The sequence below is a fragment of the Heteronotia binoei genome, chromosome 10, assembly GCF_032191835.1.
Source record: "Heteronotia binoei isolate CCM8104 ecotype False Entrance Well chromosome 10, APGP_CSIRO_Hbin_v1, whole genome shotgun sequence".
Classification (NCBI taxonomy): domain Eukaryota; kingdom Metazoa; phylum Chordata; class Lepidosauria; order Squamata; family Gekkonidae; genus Heteronotia; species Heteronotia binoei.
This window is the reverse complement of record NC_083232.1, coordinates 10,046,043-10,053,112: the sequence shown is the minus strand read 5'-3', so window position 1 is coordinate 10,053,112 and position 7,070 is coordinate 10,046,043. Positions and strand designations below refer to the sequence as shown.

The following is a 7,070-nucleotide window of genomic DNA, read 5'->3' as shown; positions in this document are numbered from 1 at the left end:
CAGGCCAGTGGCCCCTCCAGTCCAACACTCTGTGTCACATAAGAACATAAGAGAAGCCATGTTGGATCAGGCCAGTGGCCCCTCCAGTCCAACACTCTGTGTCACATCTAAGAACTTAAGAGAAGCCATGTTGGATCAGGCAAGTGGCCCCTCCAGTCCAACACTCTGTGTCACATAAGAACATAAGAGAAGCCATGTTGGATCAGGCCAGTGGCCCCTCCAGTCCAACACTCTGTGTCACATCTAAGAACTTAAGAGAAGCCATGTTGGATCAGGCAAGTGGCCCCTCCAGTCCAACACTCTGTGTCACATAAGAACATAAGAGAAGCCATGTTGGATCAGGCCAGTGGCCCCTCCAGTCCAACACTCTGTGTCACATAAGAACATAAGAGAAGCCATGTTGGATCAGGCGAGTGGCCCATCCAGTCCAACACTCTGTGTCACATCTAAGAACTTAAGAGAAGCCATGTTGGATCAGGTCAGTGGCCCCTCCAGTCCAACACTCTGTGTCACATAAGAACATAAGAGAAGCCATGTTGGATCAGGCCAGTGGCCCCTCCAGTCCAACACTCTGTGTCACATAAGAACATAAGAGAAGCCATGTTGGATCAGGCGAGTGGCCCATCCAGTCCAACACTCTGTGTCACATCTAAGAACTTAAGAGAAGCCATGTTGGATCAGGCCAGTGGCCCCTCCAGTCCAACACTCTGTGTCACATCTAAGAACTTAAGAGAAGCCATGTTGGATCAGGCAAGTGGCCCCTCCAGTCCAACACTCTGTGTCACATAAGAACATAAGAGAAGCCATGTTGGATCAGGCCAGTGGCCCCTCCAGTCCAACACTCTGTGTCACATAAGAACATAAGAGAAGCCATGTTGGATCAGGCGAGTGGCCCATCCAGTCCAACACTCTGTGTCACATCTAAGAACTTAAGAGAAGCCATGTTGGATCAGGCCAGTGGCCCCTCCAGTCCAACACTCTGTGTCACATAAGAACATAAGAGAAGCCATGTTGGATCAGGCCAGTGGCCCCTCCAGTCCAACACTCTGTGTCACATCTAAGAACTTAAGAGAAGCCATGTTGGATCAGGCGAGTGGCCCATCCAGTCCAACACTCTGTGTCACATCTAAGAACTTAAGAGAAGCCATGTTGGATCAGGCCAGTGGCCCCTCCAGTCCAACACTCTGTGTCACATCTAAGAACTTAAGAGAAGCCATGTTGGATCAGGCCAGTGGCCCCTCCAGTCCAACACTCTGTGTCACATAAGAACATAAGAGAAGCCATGTTGGATCAGGCCAGTGGCCCCTCCAGTCCAACACTCTGTGTCACATCTAAGAACTTAAGAGAAGCCATGTTGGATCAGGCCAGTGGCCCCTCCAGTCCAACACTCTGTGTCACATAAGAACATAAGAGAAGCCATGTTGGATCAGGCCAGTGGCCCCTCCAGTCCAACACTCTGTGTCACATAAGAACATAAGAGAAGCCATGTTGGATCAGGCGAGTGGCCCATCCAGTCCAACACTCTGTGTCACATCTAAGAACTTAAGAGAAGCCATGTTGGATCAGGCCAGTGGCCCCTCCAGTCCAACACTCTGTGTCACATCTAAGAACTTAAGAGAAGCCATGTTGGATCAGGCCAGTGGCCCCTCCAGTCCAACACTCTGTGTCACATAAGAACATAAGAGAAGCCATGTTGGATCAGGCAAGTGGCCCCTCCAGTCCAACACTCTGTGTCACATAAGAACATAAGAGAAGCCATGTTGGATCAGGCCAGTGGCCCCTCCAGTCCAACACTCTGTGTCACATAAGAACATAAGAGAAGCCATGTTGGATCAGGCGAGTGGCCCATCCAGTCCAACACTCTGTGTCACATCTAAGAACTTAAGAGAAGCCATGTTGGATCAGGCCAGTGGCCCCTCCAGTCCAACACTCTGTGTCACATAAGAACATAAGAGAAGCCATGTTGGATCAGGCCAGTGGCCCCTCCAGTCCAACACTCTGTGTCACATAAGAACATAAGAGAAGCCATGTTGGATCAGGCGAGTGGCCCATCCAGTCCAACACTCTGTGTCACATAAGAACATAAGAGAAGCCATGTTGGATCAGGCCAGTGGCCCCTCCAGTCCAACACTCTGTGTCACATAAGAACATAAGAGAAGCCATGTTGGATCAGGCCAGTGGCCCCTCCAGTCCAACACTCTGTGTCACATCTAAGAACTTAAGAGAAGCCATGTTGGATCAGGCCAGTGGCCCCTCTAGTCCAACACTCTGTGTCACATAAGAACATAAGAGAAGCCATGTTGGATCAGGCCAGTGGCCCCTCCAGTCCAACACTCTGTGTCACATCTAAGAACTTAAGAGAAGCCATGTTGGATCAGGCAAGTGGCCCCTCCAGTCCAACACTCTGTGTCACATAAGAACATAAGAGAAGCCATGTTGGATCAGGCCAGTGGCCCCTCCAGTCCAACACTCTGTGTCACATAAGAACATAAGAGAAGCCATGTTGGATCAGGCGAGTGGCCCATCCAGTCCAACACTCTGTGTCACATCTAAGAACTTAAGAGAAGCCATGTTGGATCAGGCCAGTGGCCCCTCCAGTCTAACACTCTGTGTCACATCTAAGAACTTAAGAGAAGCCATGTTGGATCAGGCCAGTGGCCCCTCCAGTCCAACACTCTGTGTCACATAAGAACATAAGAGAAGCCATGTTGGATCAGGCCAGTGGCCCATCCAGTCCAATACTCTGTGTCACATAAGAGAAGTCATGTTGGATCTGGCCAATGGCCCATCCAGTCCAACACTCTGTGTCACATAAGAACATAAGAGAAGCCCTGTTGGATCAGGCCAATGGCCCATCCAGTCCAACACTCTGTGTCAAATAAGAGAAGCCATGTTGGATCAGGCCAATGGCCCATCCAGTTCAACACTCTGTATCACATAAGAACATAAGAGAAGCCATGTTGGATCAGGCCAGTGGCCCATCCAGTCCAACACTCTGTGTCACATAAGAACATAAGAGAAGCCGTGTTGGATCAGGCCAATGGCCCATCCAGTCCAACACTCTGTGTCACATAAGAACATAAGAGAAGCCATGTTGGATCAGGCCAGTGGCCCCTCCAGTCCAACACTCTGTGTCACATAAGAACATAAGAGAAGTCCTGTTGGATCAGGCCAGTGGCCCATCCAGTCCAATACTCTGTGTCACATAAGAGAAGCCATGTTGGATCTGGCCAATGGCCCATCCAGTTCAACACTCTGTATCACATAAGAACATAAGAGAAGCCATGCTGGATCAGGCCAATGGCCCATCCAGTCCAACACTCTGTGTCACATAAGAACATAAGAGAAGCCATGTTGGATCAGGCCAATGGCCCATCCGGTCCAACACTCTGTGTCACATAAGAACATAAGAGAAGCCATGTTGGATCAGGCCAATGGCCCATCCGGTCCAACACTCTGTGTCACATAAGAACATAAGAGAAGCCATGTTGGATCAGGCCAATGGCCCATCCGGTCCAACACTCTGTGTCACATAAGAACATAAGAGAAGCCATGTTGGATCAAGCCAATGGCCCATCCAGTCCAACATTCTGTATCACACAGTGGCCAATACACACACACACACTGTGGCTAATAGCCACTGATGGACCTCTGCTCCATATTTTTATCTAACCCCGTCTTGAAGCTGGCTATGCTTGTAGCCGCCACCACCTCCTGTTGCAGTGAATTTCACATGTAAATCACCATTTGGGTGAAGAAGTACTTCCTTTTACAGCCGTTACCAGGCAATATGATTCCAGGTGCAATTCTATATCTCGGTAGGAAAAATGAGAAACACACATGCTGGATGGGGGAATACTTTTCTTAACAAGATCTTGGGGTGCACGTGGACCATAAGCTAAATTTGAGCAGCCAGTGTGATGCAGTGACAAAAACAGGCAAATGCTATCTTGGGGTTTATCAACAGAGGCATAACATCCAGACAGTAAGTTGTCACTGTTCCTGTGTATGCTGACTTGGCCAGGCCACACCTGAAGTATCATGTGCGGTTCTGGAGGCTTCACTTCAAGAAGGATGTGGACAGAATGGAGCGGGTGCAGAGGAGAATGATGGAGATGATCAGGAGCCTGGAGACCAAGCCCTAGGAGGAAAGGCTGAGGGACTTGGGAAGGTTCAGTCTGGAGAAGAGGAGGCTGAGGGGGGACAGGATTGCTCTCTAGAAGTATCAGAGGGGCTGTCGCTTAGAAGCCCTGTGAGTAAAGGCTGAGGGACTTGGGAAGGTTCAGTCTGGAGAAGAGGAGGCTGAGGGGGGATAGGATTGCTCTCTAGAAGTATCCGAGGGGCTGTTGCTTAGAAGCCCTGTGAGGAAAGGTTGAGGGACCTGGGAAGGTTCAGTCTGGAGAAGGTTCAGTCTGGAGGCTGAGGGGGGACAGGATTGCTCTCTAGAAGTATCTGAGGGGCTGTCGCTTAGAATCCCTGTGAGGAAAGGCTGAGGGACTTGGGAAGGTTCAGTGTGGAGAAGAGGAGGCTGAGCGGAGACATGACTGCTCTCTTGAAGTATCTGAGGGGCTGTCGCTTAGAAGCCCTGTGAGGAAAGGCTGAGGGACTTGGGAACATTCAGTCTGGAGAAGAGAAGGTTTAGGGGTGACATGTTTGCTCTCTATAAAGTCTCTGAAGGGCTGTCAGAGAAGGGCATGGAGTTGTTCCTGTTGGCTGCTAAGGAGAGGATTCACAATAATAGGTTTAGATTAAAGGTGGGAAGGTATCTACCGCATATGAGGGGAAACATTACAATGAGAATTGTTCGACAGTGGAATCAGCTACTGAGGGAGGAGGTGAGCTGGAATGGTCATATGAACATAAGAAGCTGCCTTATACTGAATCAGACACTCAGTCCATCAAAGTCAGTATTGTCTACTCAGACTGGCAGCGGCTCTCCAGGGTCTCAAGCTGAGGTTTTTCACACCTATTTGCCTGGACCCTTTTCAGTTGGAGATGCCGGGGATTGAACCTGGGACCTTCTGCTTATGAAGCAGATGCTCTACCACTGAGCCACCATCCCTCCCTGAAGTCAGTATTGTCTACTCAGACTGGCAGCGGCTCTCCAGGGTCTCAAGCTGAGGTTTTTCACACCTATTTGCCTGGACCCTTTTTAGTTGGAGATGCCGGGGATTGAACATGGGACCTTCTGCTTATGAAGCAGATGCTCTACCACTGAGCCACCATCCCTCCCTGAAGTCAGTATTGTCTACTCAGATTGGCAGCGGCTCTCCAGGGTCTCAAGCTGAGGTTTTTCACGCCTATTTGCCTGGACCGTTTTTAGTTGGAGATGCCGGGGATTGAACATGGGACACCTCCTTCTTCCCAAGCAGATGCTCTACCACTGAGCCACAGACCCATTCATGGCTCTCCAGGGTCTCAAGCTGAGGTTTTTCACGCCTATTTGCCTGGACCCTTTTTAGTTGGAGATGCCGGGGATTGAACATGGGACCGTCTGCTTACGAAGCAGATGCTCTACCACTGAGCCACTGCCCCTTCCCTCACTGGCAATCTTTAAGCCGTGACTGGACAAGCCCTTGTCAGGGATGCTCTAGGCAGATCGCACACTGAGCAGGGGGTTGGACTAGATGACCTGTACGGCCCCTTCCAACTGTATGATTCTATGATTCTTTCTCCTGTTTTGGATCAGGGCGTGACCTTGCACGGAAGAGCCTGTAGTCGTGCACAATGCACACAGCTTCACTTTGGGATCTTTCCCAGCTTTTTGTGCCCGGACGCACGCTCTGAGAACAGATGCAATACAATTCCAGGTGCGATTCCTTCCCCTCCATCCCCAATTCTTTCGCTTTGTTCTCCCGTCGGTATGTTTTTCCAGTTGGCAGCACATCATACATCTGCTGGCAATCGCCCCGGCTCCCTTCACTTCCAATCGTAGACCTCTTCCAAAGGCTTTCTGTGAGTCGTGCTAGCCAAGAGTAATGAGAACCGCTGCGAGAGCGTGGCAGTCGCTCAAGGCTGAAATTGCGCCATCTGGACTGCAATTTCGGGAGGGGGGTGGTGGTGGAGAAGAAGGCGCTGTTTTTAGCATCGCAGCGTAGAAAGCAACATGCAATTGTCCGGGGTGGGTAAAGAAAATTAGAGAGCAGGGGAAGCTAATAGCAGTCGCCTGCTTGGCGTTGGCCATTTATAGAAGCTCAGAAGGTGGTTCTTGATCACAGCCTTTTCCTGGAGAAAGGAGTGGGGGGGGGGAGTGCAGCGGGCAGGGACTGAGAAAAGTTAATATTCTTGGCATGATCAGTACCAGTAGGTAGATGATAGATAGATAGATAGATAGATAGATAGATAGATAGATAGATAGATAGATAGATAGATAGATAGATAGATAGATAGATGATAGATGATAGATAGATAGATAAATTTATTGTCATTGTTCTCAAAAAAGAAAATGAGAGCAACGAAATGAGGTGCTCTTCCACAAACATACCAACACATCAACACCCCCCCCCCAAAAGGACATATACATAGACCATTTAAATGCATCTAAAAACAAATAACCATTCATAACCCTGCATTTAGCCGAACCGCGGCACTTGGATAGAAGCTGCCCTTGAATCTATTTGTCTTAGCCTTCAACACTCTATATCGCCTACCTGACGGTAAGATCTCAAATAACAAGTGGCCCGGGTGTGAAGGGTCCCTTAAGATCATTTGTATCTTCCTTTTACATCCCATATTATACAGATCCACCAATGAGGGGAGAGAACATCCACAAATCTTCTGTGCTCTTACCATCACTCTTCGGAGCACCCTTCTCTCTGCTTCCGTGCAGCTCCCAAACCACGCGCAGAGGCAATAAGATAAAATGCTCTCAACGGAACTACGATAAAAGGCAACCAGCAGACTCCCTGACAGTTGTAGCGATCTTAAGAGTCTTAAATAGTATAGTCGTTGCTGGGCCTTTTTCTCTAGAGCTAAAGTATTTGCCCCCCCCCATGTTAGATCCTGTTTCATAGTAATTCCCCAAAACTTCCATTCTGTCACCTGTTCTACCATAACACCATCAATAAACA

The 7,070-nt window shown here is 49.2% G+C and overlaps 1 non-coding gene across 1 annotated transcript; it reads right to left on the bottom strand.

Moving 5' to 3' along the window:
- Positions 1-4,990: 4,990 nt before the first annotated feature.
- Positions 4,991-5,065, bottom strand: TRNAM-CAU (transfer RNA methionine (anticodon CAU)). The gene has a single exon. It is a non-coding gene; the product is annotated as a tRNA-Met (tRNA).
- Between the last annotated feature and the right edge of the window lie 2,005 nt (positions 5,066-7,070).